Source organism: Tenrec ecaudatus, chromosome 4, assembly GCF_050624435.1.
Source record: "Tenrec ecaudatus isolate mTenEca1 chromosome 4, mTenEca1.hap1, whole genome shotgun sequence".
In the NCBI taxonomy this organism is placed as follows: domain Eukaryota; kingdom Metazoa; phylum Chordata; class Mammalia; order Afrosoricida; family Tenrecidae; genus Tenrec; species Tenrec ecaudatus.
Window position 1 is genome coordinate 118,965,062 of NC_134533.1, and position 17,669 is coordinate 118,982,730.

Sequence of the window (17,669 nt, forward strand, 5' to 3'; positions counted from 1 at the left end):
AGGGGCACACCTGCCTTGGACCCTCAGCCATCCTGGGACGTGGGGGTGGATGGGTATGGGGAAGCCCCAGGACAGCCATCTCTGCAGGGACTACGGGAGTGCCAGGCTGGACGGAACAGGTCACCCCTTCACTGCCATCGACTCACAGCGACCCCCTGTGAGTTTCTGACACGGAAAATGTTGACAGAAGTAGAAAGCCCGGTCTTTCTCTTGAGGAGCTACTGGTGGTTTTGAACTTCCCACCACATGGGTTGCAGCCCAACATGAATCACTGCACAGCTAGTGTAGTGTTTCCTTTTAAGAATGGGGCTGGGGGTGGTGTTGGTATTGGGGTGGCTGCTCCCGCCCCTCAGGCTCTCTGGGTTCAGTGGATGATGCTGTCCTTCAGGGATGCTCCCTGTCTCTGGCAGCCTAGCATTTGGGCTCACTGCCCATTGAAGTGAGGTGTGGGTTCACACCGGAGAAGCAGCTGTCCCAGTGTGCGGGCCACTAAGTGCCTTCTGCCCTGGAAAACGACAGCGGAAACAGCAAGGAGAACTCACATTGATTGACTTTCAGCCAAATGCCAGGCCTTGTTGTAAGCATGTGTATGAGATGTATTACTTTCCTATTGCCACCGTAACAGGTTAACGCAACTGTAGTGATTGAAAAACAACATGCCTAAATTATTTTACAGTTATTCTGCAGATAAGAAACCCAACCCAGGCCTCCCTGGGCTGAGGTCAAGTGTGGGCAGGGCTATGTTGCCGGAGATTCCGGGGGGAATTCTTTTCTTGCTTTTTCCAGCTTCCCGGGCCTTCCCAAGGGCCCTGGGTGGCCCTGGTTTGCACTGGACTCTGACCCTATCCTACTCACCTCGACTGTTAATCAAGCCTGATTAGAAGGGGACATAGAATGAGAGCTATCAGTGTTGACATCACATAGCTCTTGGCCGAAGGGAGAATACTGGAAAGATATTTACTTGTGTTTCATTGACTGTAGATACAAAGGCATCTCACCGTGTGGATCATGCCAAATTCTGGGAAAGGCGGAGAAGAAGGAGAATTCCAGAGCCCTTCGCTGTGCTGATGCAGAACCTGTCCAAGAGGCCATTGCTTGAGCCGCAAGGAAGGATAGTGTGCGGTTTAAAATCAGGGAAGGTGTGTGTTAGGGTTGTATCCTTCCCCCATCCTTTTCCAATCTGTGCGCTGAGCAAATGACCCGAGAAGCTGGACTCAGTGAACAATGGACAGCGCTGGAGAAAGACTGGCCGACAATGGTCTCCGATGGCCCGAGGCTGCCTGATGAAATCAGAGAGGACTTGGAGGCTCGAGGGGTGGCGATCAAAGGCCCTCGCCATGGCTGGCGCCTCAGCACAAAGAACACAAAAGCGCTCACAGTGAGCAACATCGCAGTCATGGAACACGACTTCACTTGACTTGAATGTGCCATCAACGCTCATGGAAGCAGCAGCCAAGAAATCGGGCAGTGCATCATATTGGGCAAGTCTGCAAAAGATCTCTAGAGTGTTAAAAAGCAAAGCCATTACTTTGAAGACTAAGATGTGCCTGACCCAAGCCACGGTCATTTCAATCGCCTCATATGCATGTGAACGTTGGACAGTGGATACGGGAGACGGAAGGGGAGTGAATACACTTGAATCATGGTGCTGGGAAGGAACACTGAAACCGCCACGGGCTGCCAAAGGGACAAGCAGAGCTGTCTTGGAAGAAGTACAGCCAGAGCCCTCCTCAGAGGCAAAGACGGAGAGATTTTGTCTCTCGTACTGTGGACGTGTTGTCAGGAGAGACCAGTCCCTAAAAAGGACATCATGCTCAGTCAAGCAGAGGGGGACCCGTGATACGATGGATGGACACAGTGGCTGCCACCACGGGCTCCAACAGAAGAACAGCGGGGGCTGTGCGGGCCCGGCGGAGTTCTGGTCTGTGGTACACAGGGCTGCTGTGCGTCAGAACCGACCCGATGGGCCCTCACAACAGCACCAGCCACAGCAGTGCAAACTGGAGAGCGACTACGGGAGACTGGAGCAACGTGACGCCTTGGCATTAGGTGTTGGTGAAGAGCTGTGAGCAGCCTGCGGACCGCCAGGTGCTCTGGTGATGTAGTGGTTGCACATTGGGCTGTTCAGCACGAGGTCTGCAGTTTGAAACCTCCACCTGCTCCTTGAGAGAAAGATGAGGTTGTCTACTCCCCCAAACAACTAGTCTCGGAAACCCGCAAGGGCAGTTCTACGCTGTCTTCGAGAGCCAGAGGACTGGACAAAGTTGTGTTGAAAGAAGTATAGTGAGAGCGTTTCATAGAAATAAGGATGGTGGGACTTCATCTCATGAGTGTTGGACACACCCTTAGGAAGGACTCATGCTTGGTAAAGTCAGCGAACAAGAGAGGGAAGTCCTCGGTGAGGTGGACTGACTCGGGGCTGCCCCGTGGATGCAAACAAAGCAGCAATGGGGTCACTGGCTCAGGACCCGCCATGGGGTGTTTCCTTCGGCCGTACAAGCGGTCTCGATGAGTTGGAATGTATGCGATGGCACTTAACAAGCAACGGCAGCAACTCACCTGAAGCGGGCGGTTCCAAAGCACGCCGGAGCACCACGGGAGAAAGGCCTGGTGGTCTGCTTTCATCAAGATCACAGCCAAGAGAACCTTGGGGAGCAGTCCTCTGCAGGCTCACGTGGGTTGCCATGAGTCAGAGCTGACTCCACAGCAGCAGGGTTTCTTGCTTGCTTTTAGAAGCAGCCTGCACTTGTTGGCTTGTGGGCCCTTCCCGAGTCATCCAAGCCACAATGTTGCATTTCTCTGGAGCTTCTGTTGTATCTCTCTCTAACCCAGACAGCAAAGGCTCTCCACTCCTAAGGACCCATGTCTTCTAACCACATCATCCAGCATCATGTCCTCGTCACAAGAGCAGTGCATTCAACACATCGGCAGCAATAAGTTTGCCAGGTAAGGTAATGTATTCAGGGGCTCTGGGAATTCGGGCATGGGCATATTTTGTTGTTGTTTGAATCAATCCCGACTCACGGCGATCCTATAGGACAGAGCAGAACTGCCCCCATAGGGTTTCCTTGGCTGTAATCCTGACACCTGTCCCCCCATGGGACATCTGGTGGGTTCAAAGGGCTTTTCTTTTAACCAGCAGGTGAGCTCCTAACCACTGGGCCACCGGATTCCTCAGGCGCATCTTTGCCAGGGAGTGGGGGTGGGGGTGGGATGATGATCCTGCTTCCCATACATACTTAGAATGCACCAATGAGGTAGGTATTAGTATTACCCCAGCTTAAAGAGAAGGAAGCGGAGGCACAGAGAAGTTCAGTAATTTGTTTGAGATTTCCAGGCCAGTAGGAACACTGTTTGGGATTCAAAGGGAAGCAGCCGGAGTTGAACCCTGAACCACTGCGACGCAAGCAGAACCAGAACGAGCAGGGCAGGCAGATGACAGGTTTTACCTGGTGTTTAGTAGGGCAGGCAGATGATAGGTTTCACCTGGTGTTTAGTAGGGCAGGCAGATGATAGGTTTCACCTGGTGTTTGGCTCAGTACTGCTAGCTCAGTGGAGCAGCACGTATTTAGTGAGCACCTACTAAGTGCTTCTCAGGCCCTGGGAGGGGAGACCGAGAAGGATGTGACAAGTTGAATCTGAACCCAGGTGCTATTGCATTGTGATACGGGTGGTGTGTGTGTCGGGGAGGGATGTGTGTGGCTGTGTCTCACGTGCAGCGTGAAGCCAGAGGTGGACCGTGCTCTGCAGATGTTCCAGGTCCCCGGGCTGCGTTAGCCCTGGGGAAAGAGGTGCCAGCTGGCAGCCTTGGATCCCATCACGGGCTGCCCACCCCTGCCCGTCCAACATGGTGGTGAATGGGCCCTCTGCAGGTCTTGCACCTGCAAATCATGGAAATTAGACCAATTAGAGGGGGAGCCGGCAGGTCCTGGCAACTTTATGGATGCTCCTTCGCTCTCTGCGGTCCAGCAGGGAGGCAGGAACATGTAAGCTCAGCACAAGGTCCTGCAAGATGCTTTGCAGCAGCCTGGGCAATGGTGTTTGTATGGGGGTACCTCCTCAACAGCGTCCTCAGCCCCTCCCCAGCCGGTGTCTGGTCCTGCTTTCCCATCCAGGTGACCACTCAGCCAGCCCCAAGTCCCCTTTCTTCTCTGCCTCACACGGCTGCCCCTTTCCTGTAAAAGCTGGCACTCTCCCCTGGATGGAGGGCTGAGACCAGGCAGAGGAGAGGAGAGCAGCTCAGGTGCCTGCCCTTGACAGGCGGTGAGCATCAGCTGGGCTTCGGCTACCCTCTCCCCTCCCCGACTCCTACACCTCCCACAGGTCAGTAGAAAGGGGCTTTCCACGCCCCCACCAGGGACAACGCTCTCTCTTGATGATTTTTCAAATGTGGTAAAATATGTATTCAGGGACTTCACAAAGCTTGTGGATACATACCCTGATCTTTCAATTCCATTTTTCTTGGAACTTTTTGACACTTCCATGGTAGAACTAAACAGTTGCCATTTCGACCATTTTTACACGTTCAAGTCAGTAACTTTCATTATGTCCCCGCTGCTGTGTAACCAGCATGGTGTCTCTTTCCAAATATTTCCATCTCCCTTAACAGAAACCCCACGTCCCTGAGGGGGTGAACGGCTCAGGCACGCAGCTGCTGACAACTCGGCCATCGAGAGTCCCTTCTGTCGGGTGGACTCAAGGCCCAGGGGGCGGGCAGAGGCTCAGTGGCCTTTTGATCAGTACCCCTCCCTGCCCTCCTTCTACTTGTGACCAAAGCCTGTCCCCTTGCTTTTCCCCTGGGAAGAGATGTGCAGACACCATGCCTCCCTGCTGGTGGTGGCCGGAGGGTGCCCAAGGCTGAAGGACACAAGCAAAAGTCACTTCCCCAACTCTCAAGTTTGCACCGTCAGGCCCTATGCCACTGCCTGGGTCCTTGGCCTCCAGGCCCCTGTGGGAGAAGGACCCAGAAGGGGGAGGTGTTGGTGGTGGGCCAGGTGATGCACACTCAGCCCTGCCTGAAGGTGTTGCTGACACACTGCTGTGGACGTACATGCAGGGCACGGACCCAGTAAGACCTGGTACCCCTCAGGGTCCAGTGCAGAAACACCACACCCCAAAGAGCCTCCCCTGCCTGCCCATGCAGGTCCCCCTTATCGTATGCTCTCAGAGCTGCTCATGCGTCATCAGTGCTTTGGACTAAACTGTCCCCCAACCGTGTGTGTGGAAGTATTAACCCTTCTACCTGTGGACAAGACAATGGGTATTTTTGTTATGTTAGATTATATCTATATAGGGTGGGTTCTAAACCTAATCACTTCTAAGTTACAAAAAGAGCAGTGTGCACAACTCCACCCTACATATACCCCCACATACTCCAACACCCCCATACCTCCACACATACACTGACCACCCCCACACAGCGCCACACTCGCGCATGCGCACACACACACGGGGAAAGACAGACACCTTGTGAGGATTTCCAAGAACCAGGAAATGCATGGGGCTTTCTACAGGGATGGTATCCACATGGCGAGACTCCAATTTGATTTTGTAGCCTCCAGGACTGTGAGAAAATAATCTTCTGTTCCATAAAGCCACCCACCTGTGATATTGGTTTGAAATCAGGAAAGGTGTGAGTCAGGGTTGTGTCAGTTCATCCTATCCATTCAATCTGTCTGCTGCGCACATCATCCAAGAGGCTGGATTTTATCGAGAAGAACGTGGCATCAGGAGTGGAGGCAGGCTTATTAACAACCTGCAGTATGCAGGTGACACAGCCCTGCTTGCTGGGAGTGAGGAGGACTTGAAGTACTTGCCGATGAAGATCAAGGATGGCAGCCTTCAGGATGGACTACAGCTCAATGTCAAGAAACCCGAAGTTCTCACAGCGGGACCAATAGATACCATCATGATCAATGGAGGAAAAGTGGGCGTTGTCAAGGATTTCATCCTCTTGGATCCATAATCAATGCTCAGTAAGCAGCAGCCGAGAGATCAAATGACACACTGCACTGGGTAACTCTGCGGTACAAGGACCCCTTTACAGTCTTGCAGGGCAGAGAGTGCCTTTGAGGACTAAAAGTGAACTTGGCCTGAGCCACAGTATGTCCAATCACCTCCTGTGCACGTGAAAGCTGAGTATCGAGTAAAGAAGACTGGAAAAGATCCAGCGTTTGAATTACAGTGCTGGCAAAAATAATGACAACACAACGGGGGGGAGGGGGGGCGAAGAACAAGCAAGTCTGTCTGAGAAGAAGTACAGCCAGGATGCTTCTTAGAAGCCAGGGTGGAGATTTTGTCTCGTATACCCCCCCTAAAAACTGGAATTTTTGTTCAAAGCTATGTATTTAATTTTTATAACAAAACAACCTTATCACCTCCAAAGTACTCTCCGTTACACTAAATGCATTTGTCAAATCTGCAATTCCATTCTTGGAAACATTTTCCAAACTCATCTGTTTGGATGGCTGACAGCACCTCCGTGGCTTTTTCTTCACCTCTTCTATATCATCAAATTGCTGTCCTTTCATGTCCCTCTTCATTCACAGAAACAAAAAGAAGCTGCACAGAATGAGGTCAGGTGAGTCAGGTGTGTGGAGCAAGGGAGGCATGCTGGAGTTTTTGGCCAAAAATTGGTGCACTGAGATGGCTGGATGAGCAAGTGCATTGTCATGGTGGCAGAACCAGTCCCTGTCTGCCGCAAATCAGGCCTTTCTTGTCACACACTGTTGAGCAATCTTTTCAGATCCTCTAAGTAAAAAGCTTGATTAATAGTCTGATCTGGTGGAACAAACTCTAGATGCACTATCCTCCACATAAAAAACAAACAAATAAATGAGCATAGGTTTCTTTTGGGGTACCCCCTCATACTTGGGACACTTTATCAGAAGAGTTCACTCAGTCCCTGGAGAAGGACATCGTGGTTGGTCAAATAGCGGGTCACCGAAAAAGAGAAAGCCCGTCCAACAAGATGGATGGGCACCGAGGCTGCAACGATGGACTCAAACCTAACAATAGTGGGGTGGGGCAGGCCCGGGAGTGTTTCCGTCTGCTGTGCCCAGGGTCGCCTCGGGGTGGAAGGTACTCAGTCTCACCTAGCAGCAACAACTAGTGGCCCTCGGGACAGGGTGTGATTTGTATTTTTCAGTGTGATCGTGGGCTGTTCATCTCTCACACTGACGTGGACACTGAGAAAAGAAGGGTCATGTTGGGTGACTCACCGTGGGGTCCCAGGCTCTGACAGCATAGGGCAGGTGCTCAATGCTCAGTCGTTTTCAGCGACCGAATAAGTCATAACCAGAGCTAATGCTCATTTAATTTTATGATGTGCCAGTCAGGAATATAAACACTTGATGTAAATGAATCTACGTTAGCCTTACAAGACTCTTTGAGGTAGCCCTTAATATCGCCACCGCTTTACAGACAAGGAAATGGAGGGCTGGAGGGGTTAAGTCACTTGCCCAAGGCCACACCGGCATCAGCTGGTGGGCCTGACATCTCAGCCAAGCGGTTTGGCTCTCAGGCCATGCTTTTAACCACCATGGTCCCCGGCCTCTCAAAAGGAGTAACTAACTCGCATTAGCTATTAATCATGTAGACTGTCTTTGGACAAGGGAGATTTGGGAGAGGGAGAAAGAGAGAGAGAGAGAGAGAGAGAGAGAGAGAGAGAGAGAGAGAGAGAGAGAGAGAGAGAGAGATATGCTTCCTCTAGGTTAGGTTGATGAACAGGTCGCTTGGAGGTCAGGGAACCAAGACAAACCATTGGGAGGCATCTCTTTTCCATTCCCTCCCCCTTCCCATCAGATAGGGGCCCCTCGTGGCTCAGCAGGTATGTGCTTGGTTGCAAACTGCAAGGTCACCTTTTCGAAACCACCTGCCCCTCCTTGGGAGGAAGAGGAGGCTTTCTGCTCTTGTGAAGAGTTGCAATCTCAGAAGCCCACAGGGGCAGTCTACCCCACTCTCAGATGCTGATGGCTAGGGGGTGATTGCACACTCTGTGTCTCTAGCTTGGGGGTGGCTCCTGCTTCCTGGGTTCTCAGATTAAGAAGGAGTCAGGAGACCAGGCACAGGCTCCTGTGAATTCCTTGTTTTGCACCGGCCTCTCCCAGAAGCCTTTCCACCAGGTGTGAGGAAGGGCGACTGTCAGGGAAATCCAGCCCCTAACACATCCTCATGGGTCCTGTGGGCGCAATTGTACAGCGATAATAAGTAAAGACTATAGTAAAGTCATAGAGAGCATGAGCGATAGGACTAATGGAGTCAGACACATTTTATGGTAGCATGCTTACCTCAGCCTCACTTGGTGGTGCACATGGAGAAAGAGGGTGGTGGGCGGGGGGGGGCGGGAGGATAAGGGGAAAGGGAACAGGGGAGGAGAGGGAGCTGATGAGAAGCCAAGGGAGGAGCCTGAGCAAGCTCTTTATTGCTAGCCCAGGCCTATATGCCTTTTAGGGGGCATGCAAGCCCCCTAATTACAGGTAAAGACATACCTCACAGGAAGGGGTTGTACTATAGGCTATACAGCAATGAGAGGGGGGGCAATCTAGGGACATACACGCAATAGGAAGAGGAGGGATTGGGGGCACACATGTGACAAGAAGGGCGGATCCTAGATCCAGGATGGCAGCCTAACTTTGGATGTCACTGAGCAGGTTTGACCTGTTCTCTGGATCTCCATAGAAACCATTATCAGTAGGGTGTAAACCCCACCTACAGGGACCAGACTAATGTTCTCAAGCCTTTAGGAAGAAGTAGCCCATTGTCCTTAATAGCAGGGAGCAGGCCCTACTTTGATGGGACCAGACAGTTGTCTGGCAACTGACTGCTTCAGGGAGGATGTCTCTAAGCATCTGGCCTCCCACCATATGCTGGCAAAAAGACCCTAATATTTGGCATGTCTTTGGGGAAGACAAAGCTGGGGAAAAGTCTGCTTTATAATCCCATAGGCGACCAGAAGCAGTTCCCAATCTGCCTGTCCTCCAGGCATCTGTCCTTCCCGCCTGCCTTGTAACCCCCATGCCTGTACTCCAGGGAGGGCCAGCTGTCAGCATGGTTGGGGATGGATGTGGCCTGAGAAGAGCAGAGCCGAGGATCCTGGTGGCACAGTGGATTATGCACGGACTGCTAACCATAAGTTTGGTGGTTCAGATCTACCAGCAGCTCCTCGGGAGAAAGAGGAGGCTGGCTGGTCGTGGAAAGATTCACAGTTTGAGAAACCTTTAATAGGGTTGCACTGAAACGGAATTGACTTCACAGCTGTTGGTTTGGGTGGGTTTAAGGTCAGAGGCTCTGGGAGCCTGGCTCTCATCCGTGCTACAGAAATACGAGGCGGAGAGGCCCGCGGGATGCAGAGTCTCTCTTTAAGGGCATGCACAGCACATGACTGTGGGGCCTTCTATGTGGCAGGCAGGGGCAGCGGAAAGGGACCCAGGTCACAGGCGGCTGGTACAGTGCCCGTGTTGCCACATGCTATCTCTTTTAATTCCTACCAGATTCCTTCCTCCTTCCTCCTTCCTCCTCTGCTTCGTGCTTCCCTCCCCCCTTTCATCCTTCTACCAAGGACGGACCTGAAGCCATGCACTGGAGGTCACCCAAGAGGAGGAGGCGGACGCAGGCTGACCCAGGGCTGTGTGGTTCCAGATGGTGGAGCAGGGGGTGCTGGGGCCGGTTGAGGCAGTTGCTGTCTCCACTGGGATGCCATCCTCTGTCCCTGAGCAAAGGGGTCAAAGACCCTCATGGCCACCCAGTCCGTTCTGACTCTGGCGAGCCAATGGGACAGAGTGGACCTGCCCCTGTGGTCTCCCCGACTGTGGTTGTTAACAGTCCAGGGGCAGTGCGGCTACAAGGGCGTCCAAGGCAGGTGAGAACCTGAGCAGCAGCGGAGGGGCTTCAGCAGGACTCGGGTCAGGGGGTGAAGTGAGAGCAGGCGTGACAGGAGTGTCCAGCTCTGTGCACTGCTCACTGCAGGAAGGCGCTTGTCTTGGGCATCTCTCCCCAGACTGTGGGGACCAGACCTACACACAGATACACATGCATGCGCAGATGCACTCTGCTCTCTGCAGACACAGACTGCCTGCACCCTACTCTGGCTCTCTCTGATAGCACTTCACCCCCCTGGCACTCACCCTGGCTCCCCAGTTCCCAGTCCTACCTTCTGTGTGTGTGTGTGTGTGTGTGTGTGTACGTGCACATGTGTGTGTGTGTGAGCTGTGGTGTCCCTCCTTGGCCTGTGCATTGCTCTGCTGCCTGTGGCCTCTTTGGCTTTGGGGCTTGTCCAAACACATACTCACTGTCTGACAGCCTCTGCGGTATGTCCCAGAGGGGTGTGTGCATACACTTGCACATGCATGCTTGTTTGTGCATGCGAATGTACACACACACACACACACACACACACACACACACACACACCTTACTCTATTCCTTGGCTTCTCAAATTCAGGTCTGCTGGTCTTTCTTTCTCTCTGGGTCCTAGAGAACCCTATTAATCTTTAAAAGGCCCTGACAATCCCACCCTTGTTTCTCTCTTTCCACCACCCACTGCTTCTCTTCCACCTGGGGACTGGGACTGTGGAGGGGGCTCCGCCACACCTGACAGGAGCTCTCTGCCCATGCAAGCCCCAGAGCTCTGCCTCCCTGCAGGCTCCCCAGCCTCCCTCAGTGCTGAGCAGAGGGCCCCTTCCTATGTGGGTGGGGACAGGCAGGGCCAGGAAGGGATTCATCTGTCTTGAATTCTTTGTGTGAAAATGTTTGTCCATTTGCCATGATGCTCCATTGGGTTTAGCTGATGTCATGGTGGTGGGTGGGCCAGAGTGACTTCACATTCCTCGGTGGGCAGCACATGACCCAGGAGCCAGGAACGCTGGTTTTAGCTCTAGGGGAACCTTTACTTTATTCGGAATCTGTTTGTTCCTGGATTAGTCTCTGTCGCGCTCCCTGTGACTAGTTGTAAGAGAGCTGTCATACATGCAAACTGCAGACACATGTGTACACACGAGCCCACACATGCACACACGTGTATTCACTGCATCCAAGGGCAGCTTAGCTGCTCTGTTTTCTAGGAACTTCCTGAGCTCAGCTGGGCACCAGGACCCTTTGCAGGGCATCTCTAGCCACATGCACAGGGCGGTGCATGTTGCCTGTGGGTAAGTGTCCCTGGGTGTGCCCTGCCTATCCACTCTTGCTGGTTGTTCCACGTGCCCACCCCACCTTGCCTGAGCACAAAGGCCTAGTCCTGAGACGTGTGTGTGTTGGGGGGGGGGGGTGGCCCTAGGAGGAGGGTAGTCAGAGCTGCAAGGGACCATCCTGAGGAATTCAGTGAGTGACAGCTTTCCAGTTTCGTGAAAGCAGAGAACCTTGGTTCTAGCCACCTCGTCCTTGGACATCAATGAGGAGACCAGACACGTGAACACCAGGCTGCTCTGGTCGGCCTGCTGCGCACTAGCCCCTCGCTCAGCACCGCTCAGCATGGTCCCTAGTGAGGGGTTTCCCGAACCCCGGGAGCCCAGACAAGTGCAGCTCAGACTCCGCTCATCCTGGGGAAGGCTTCACACTGTTAACAGACCTGCTGGGTTGAGAGTGGGGAACGTCTATTTTTTTTTCTTCTGCCAAAGGCCATTAGGATATTTATACTATAAATTGTGGGCCCTACGAGATTATCAACTTTAAAATTAGCCTGCTGTATTTGGTCAGACATTTAATTAACTTGTCCCAGAGGTGAGGTGTGCGATGCGCGCTGCTCGGGATGATCTCGTGGTCCATATGCAGCGTACGGGAGGACATTCCCTGGCCCTGCTCACAGTAATGCTGATCTCTGTCAGAGCCCTGGTTGAGGACAGTCCCTTTGCTTTCCAGCTGAAGAGAATGAAGCCCAGGGAGAGATGTGTCTTACTCAGGGTCATGGATGGTGGCATTACCAACAGGCTATGACATTAGAGAAGAATGCAGCCTCAGGATGGAGGAAGGCTCATCCACAGCCTGCAGTGTGCACATGACACCACCCTGCTTGCTGAAAGTGAGGAGGACTTGGAGCATTTGTTGATGAAGATCAAGGATTTAAGTGCTCAGCACGGATTGCAATTCAATGGAAAGAAGACCCAAATCCTCACAACTGGACCAAGAGGTGGCATCATGATGAATGGAGAAAGATTGAAGTTGTCTAGGGTATTTGTCTTGCTTGGATCCACTATCAATATGCATAGAAGCAGAAGTCAAGAGAGAAAATGACACATTGCATTGGGTACATCTGTTGCAAAGATGTGTTGAAAAGCAAAGATGTTACTTTGAGGACTAAGGTGCACCTGACCCAAGTCATGGAGTTTTCATTTGCCTCATATGCAACACAATCTGTTGTCAATTTGAGACTTAAGAGTGAAGGTGTAGAGTTTAGCTCATCAGTCAGGCCGCAGCTTGATGACCTCATTTGGAGGGGCTATGGAAATAAACAGTTTGCTGGAGGAGGGACACATGCTCACTCCCTGCAAGACATTACTGTTGACAAGACAAATGGAGCTACGCTAGAGCTCTGGAGCTGGAGGAGCCATGTGGAGACCCCTGCCAGCACTGAGATGCTTCCATCACCACTGGATCCACAAGACCTTCTGCCCAGTGGCCTGTGATCTTCCTGTAATCGGCGTCATTGCATGTGTTTCATGAGTCTGAGGAGGAATTTTTAGACTGGTATCAGACATAAGGGCTAAAAGTGACTATGGACTTGATCTGGACTGGGTTGGGATGTTTTCTCAGTATTCAATTGATGTGGTATGTAAAGCTCTTTCTTACACACATTTAAGGGTCTATGGATTTGTTTCTCTGGTCTACGCAAACTAACACAGCATGCGAAAGTTGGCCATTGGCTTAGGAAGGCAGAAGCAGAATTGATACATTTGAACTGTGGCTGCTGGTGAAGAAGATTGAAAGTATCCAGGGCTGCCAAACCACGCTGTCTTGGAAGAAGAACAGCCAGACTGCTCCTGGGAGGCAAACTTGGCAAGACTTCGTCTGACATACTTTGGATCTGTTGCTAGGCGAGACCAGTCCCTGGAGAAGGCCATCCTGCCTGGTGAAGCTGAGGGGCAGGGGCAGGGGAGGAGAGGAGGGCCCTCGAGGAGATGGCTGACACAGCGGCCGTGACAAAGGGCTCAGGCGCAGGAACGGTGGCGAGGAGGGTGCAGGGCCATGCGGTGGTTCATTCCGTTGTGCACACGGGCGTATGCGTGGGAACTGACTCGATGGCACCTAATAACAACATGACATCGGACTGTGACCACAGGCCAGACTGTTCTCAGCTGCCTTTGAATGGACCCTGGCTCGTGGCACCCCAAGTATAAGGGTGGTGGACTTTGGTGCTCCAGAGGGGTTTTTGATGGCTGATGGTCAGAAGTAGATCCCCAGGCCTTTCTTCCTAGCCGGTCAGTCTGGAAGCTCGGCTGAAACCAGTTCAGCATGACACAGGCCTCCCCTGACAGGCTGGTGGTGGCTGCCCATGGGGACCGTTGGCTGGCTGGGAATCGAACCTGGCTCTCCTGGGTGGAAGGCCAGGATCCCACCAGCAACCACCAAAGCCTCTGTGGAGCTGGGGCTGGGGCCTGCCTTCAGCTCAGTGTCAGCGGGGCTGACTTGTTTGGGTCTCGGGCAGGGATAGGCTTGGCTGAAGGCCTTGTCCTTTGGGAAGGCTACGCTGAGTGGGGACTGAACATCTGAGGAGGCATGTGTCCAAGGGGCCCTGGGAGATCTCGGAAGTCTTCTTGGAAGAAGTGGACTTCCAGGAGCAGGCAAGGCATACAGCAGTGGTTCTCAACCTGTGGGTCATGACCCCTTCGGGGGGTCTAACGACCCTTTCACAGGGGTCGCCAGATTCATAAGAGTTGCAAAATTACAGTTACGAAGTAGCAACGAGAACAATTTTATGCTTGGGGGTCACCACAACAAGAGGAGCTGTATTAAAGGGTCGCGGCAATTAGGAAGGCTGAGAACCACTGGCTTGGAGGCTGTGTTTGAATCAAGACCAGTGGGTGGTGAGGCTGGAGACGGCAAATTTGGGAGGAGGAGGAGATGTGGTATTGAGGGCCCACGCTGGCAGGAAGAGGGCACGGGCATGGGGGGAGTGGGAGGAGGGGGAGTGGGCAGTTCCCCAGCCTTGCCATCAGTTCCCGGCAAGCCTGGTGACTTCCTGACAGAATCGGGAGTGTTTAACATCTTGGGCTAATTAGCCGCTGCTGCCTGCTACCAGGGAGGGAGGAGAGGGGCCTTTGGAAGCAGCAGCTTTGAAAGCCGCTTCTTGACAACGCAGGCCTGGGAGATTTCTAAGAAGACTTCTGAGCGGCCCTACGTTTCATGCCCATTGGATCCTCGCTTCCCAGGCTCCAAAGACAAACAGTGGGATCTGAGGGCTTTCTTCCCTTTTTGGAGCCGCTTCATTGTGAGCGCTGAGCTCTCAGTCGGAGAGGGGGCAGACCCCATGCTTCATCTTCTCTGCACACTGGAAAGCTTCCCAGGGGCCCCCAGAAGCTCTGCACCCCCAGACTCAGCGAGCAGGTGCCTGTGAACAGCTGGGGGTGGGCGATGAGCTGTGGGGCAGGCATTGTTGAGCCTGGTGAGGGCAGAGCCTGGGATTTCTCATGGTCATGATCTCCTGGACGAGGGAGTGTGTGACCTGGGGTGGGCTGGGGGTGGGGGCAGCTCCACTTCCTACCTTTCTCTGCCTTGTCTTGTGTCACAGGGAACTCCATTTCCCAAGCTCCCTTACCGCCTGGCAGCACATCTTAACCCTCAGCTAGGGCACATGCCTCTGGTCTGTGGGTGCTGCTAGCACCCTGAGGCTGTCTCCCTTCCCCCCAGCACATGCAGTCCACTGCGTTTGGTTCTGCAGCCTGGTGCAAAGGTGTAAGATGGGGGTTGGGGGGGTCAAGGCACAGCAAGGCGCAGGTGGAAAAGTGACCTGCTGCCGGCCAGAAACTATTTGGGCCTTTCTGCCCTTTATCTCGGTCAGTGGTGACAGTGACCCTGCCGGGTCGGTCATCTTATCCTCGTTTATGCAGGAGATGACGAGCCTCCAATTGCTCAGGTAACCTCTTTTCTCTCTTCCGGACAAACCGGCACGCTTTGTCCATTCTCGCTCCCATGTAGGCCTCGTCTCGCCCACCTGGATTCCCCAGCTGCTGCTGCTGACCTGACCCTGGTTCCCTACCAGCATGGGGACAGAGCGCTTCGTCCTTCTCCGGAGGAGCTCTGGTAGGCTTCAACCGCAGACCTCGCAGCCAGCCGCCCAACACTTCACTTCACCGAAGCACCAGAGACGCCTTGAGATGGGACCAACTGGATGGCAGGAGTCTCACGGTGCCGGTCCTTTATCTTAAAGTGCCTCCCGAGCACTAACTTCATACCAGGCGGCATGACAGAGCGGCTGGAAAGAAATGTCACATCCTGAAGACACAGTGACAGCGCGTGAAGGCAAAGTAAAGGGTGTGAGGTCCCTGGGGAAACCCCAAACCAAGCTCACTGCCATCTGGTCGATGCCAACGCAGAGCAACCCCGTAAGCTGGGGTGGAAGGGCCGGCCCCTGTGAGTTTCTGAGACTGTGAGTCTTTATGGGGGCAGAAAGCCCTGTCTGTCTCCAGAGGAGCGGCTGGTGGTTTTGAATTGCCGACCTTGCTGTGAGCAGCTTGCAGGCTGGTCTATGACCCTTTTCCCAGTCCCGGGCACCACTGGGTCCTGAATGCCCACTGTCATCCTTGGGGCCACGCTGGCTCCTCACTGCTCTGTGAGCTCTGGGGCCAGCATGCTGTGCGTGTGATAAATGTGAACCTAATGAAACGTGGAATCGCATCCCTGGGAGTGAGCTGGGATGAGCTTTGCTGTCTGCAAAGGCCCCGGTCGCTGGGCATTGGGAGTCAGACTCTGGAGAGGGCTGTCTCCCCCTCTCTCAACCTTCTCTCGCAACTCTTTCACTTGCCAGCGGTGTGGCTTTGAACAAGCCAGGCAGCCTCTCTGAGCCTCAGGGATCTCCTCCTTCCAATGAAGAGAAGACTTGGAGAAGGACATTGTGGCTGGCGAAGCGGAGGGTCAGTGCACAATAGGAAGCCCCTCACAGGGACACTGACACGGTGACTGCCACAAGGGGCTCACACAGTGATTGTGAGGACGGCACAGGACCAGGCGGGGCTGCACACTATTGTACAGGGGTCGCCGTGAGTCAGAGCTTAACAATGTGCCTCAGGTCTGTATGCAAGATACTCAAGCCGCCACACACAACTTGGGGAGCAATGCCTGGCATAGAGGAAACGAAACAAAACAAAATCCCTAAACAGCAAACCAGAAGAAACCCAGTGCCATTAACTGATTCCAACGCATAGCAACCCTGGGCGGCTGCAGATCGTGTGGTGGGCTGTTCAAACTCACCAGCCCCTCTGAGAGGGAAAGATGAGGCTGGCTCTCCTGTAAAGATGTGCAGTCTTGGGAAGCCCAAAGGAGCAGTTCTACTCTGTCCCACAGGGTTGCTATGAATTGACCTGGAGCTTGTTGTCCTCAGGTACCCACCGAGTGAGTCATGCCCAACCCATAACCGCCCTGCGGAGAAGAGAACAGAACCCGGCCTGACCTGCTCCGTCCCCACAATGGTTCCGAGTGAGCTCATCATCGCAGCCCCTGGGTTGACCCATCTTGCTGCGGGCCTTCCTCTGTTAATGCTGACCCTCTTCACCAAGCACGAAGCCCTCCCCACCGACTGGCCTCTCCTGCAAACCGGTCCAGAGGACGCGGTCCGAAGAAGTCTTCCATCCTGGCCTTGAGCTGGAGCTCTGCAAGTCCTTCCTGAGCCTTGTCACCCCAACGACAGGTCGCCCAGTGGGGGTTTCATTGTCCTCCCCATGGGTCCCCCACCAGACCCTGCCCGGCGTGGCCTCCCTTCCTGTGCAGAAGCCATGGTGAGTGGAGCTTCATTAAGCAGGCTTGGCTGGGGTGTGATTAGCGGCTGCTGTGTGAGTGGGCAGAGAGGGCCCAGGAGGGCGGGAGAGGATGGATGGCGATGGAGAGAGAATGGGCAGAGGCTCTGGGGCACAGGGGGCTGCATTTCCTAGGCTCAGGAAACCATTTGATTCAACAATTGAGGGCGCTAGGCTGACAGTCCCTCAGACACGTCAGTTCTCTAGTAGCTTGCTCTCATGGCCCAGCCACCCAAGTGCCAAGAATGACTCTGTGTTCGTCTGGGTGCTGTAGAGAAACAAATCCACAGAAACTCATGTATAAGAGAGAGTTTTATATAAAGGTTAAGTGCACATCAAGAAAACATCCCAACCCAGTGCTGCCCAAGCCCATAGTCCAACATTATAGTCTCCCTCCTCCTTGTGCCCTGCCCCCCCCCCAGCCTTTTCTATGCATGTCTATGCCATTGTTTCTTTGCTGGTCTGTCTCCTGATACCAAGCTGTAGGCAGCCTGAGGGCAGGGATTCTGTGATTCTATTCTCAGTTGAGTGATTGGCGCAGGCAGATGCTAAAAAATGGTTTGTTGGTTGAATCCTAGTTCAGGAAGCCACGTGACCCTTTAGAACAATGATTGACAAACCACAACTTGTGGATCAGATCTGGCTACAGCCAGCCCTCAGTGGTAGAGTGGTTAAGTGTTGGGCTGCGATCTACATGGTCGGCAGTTCAAAAGCCACCAGCAGCTCTGT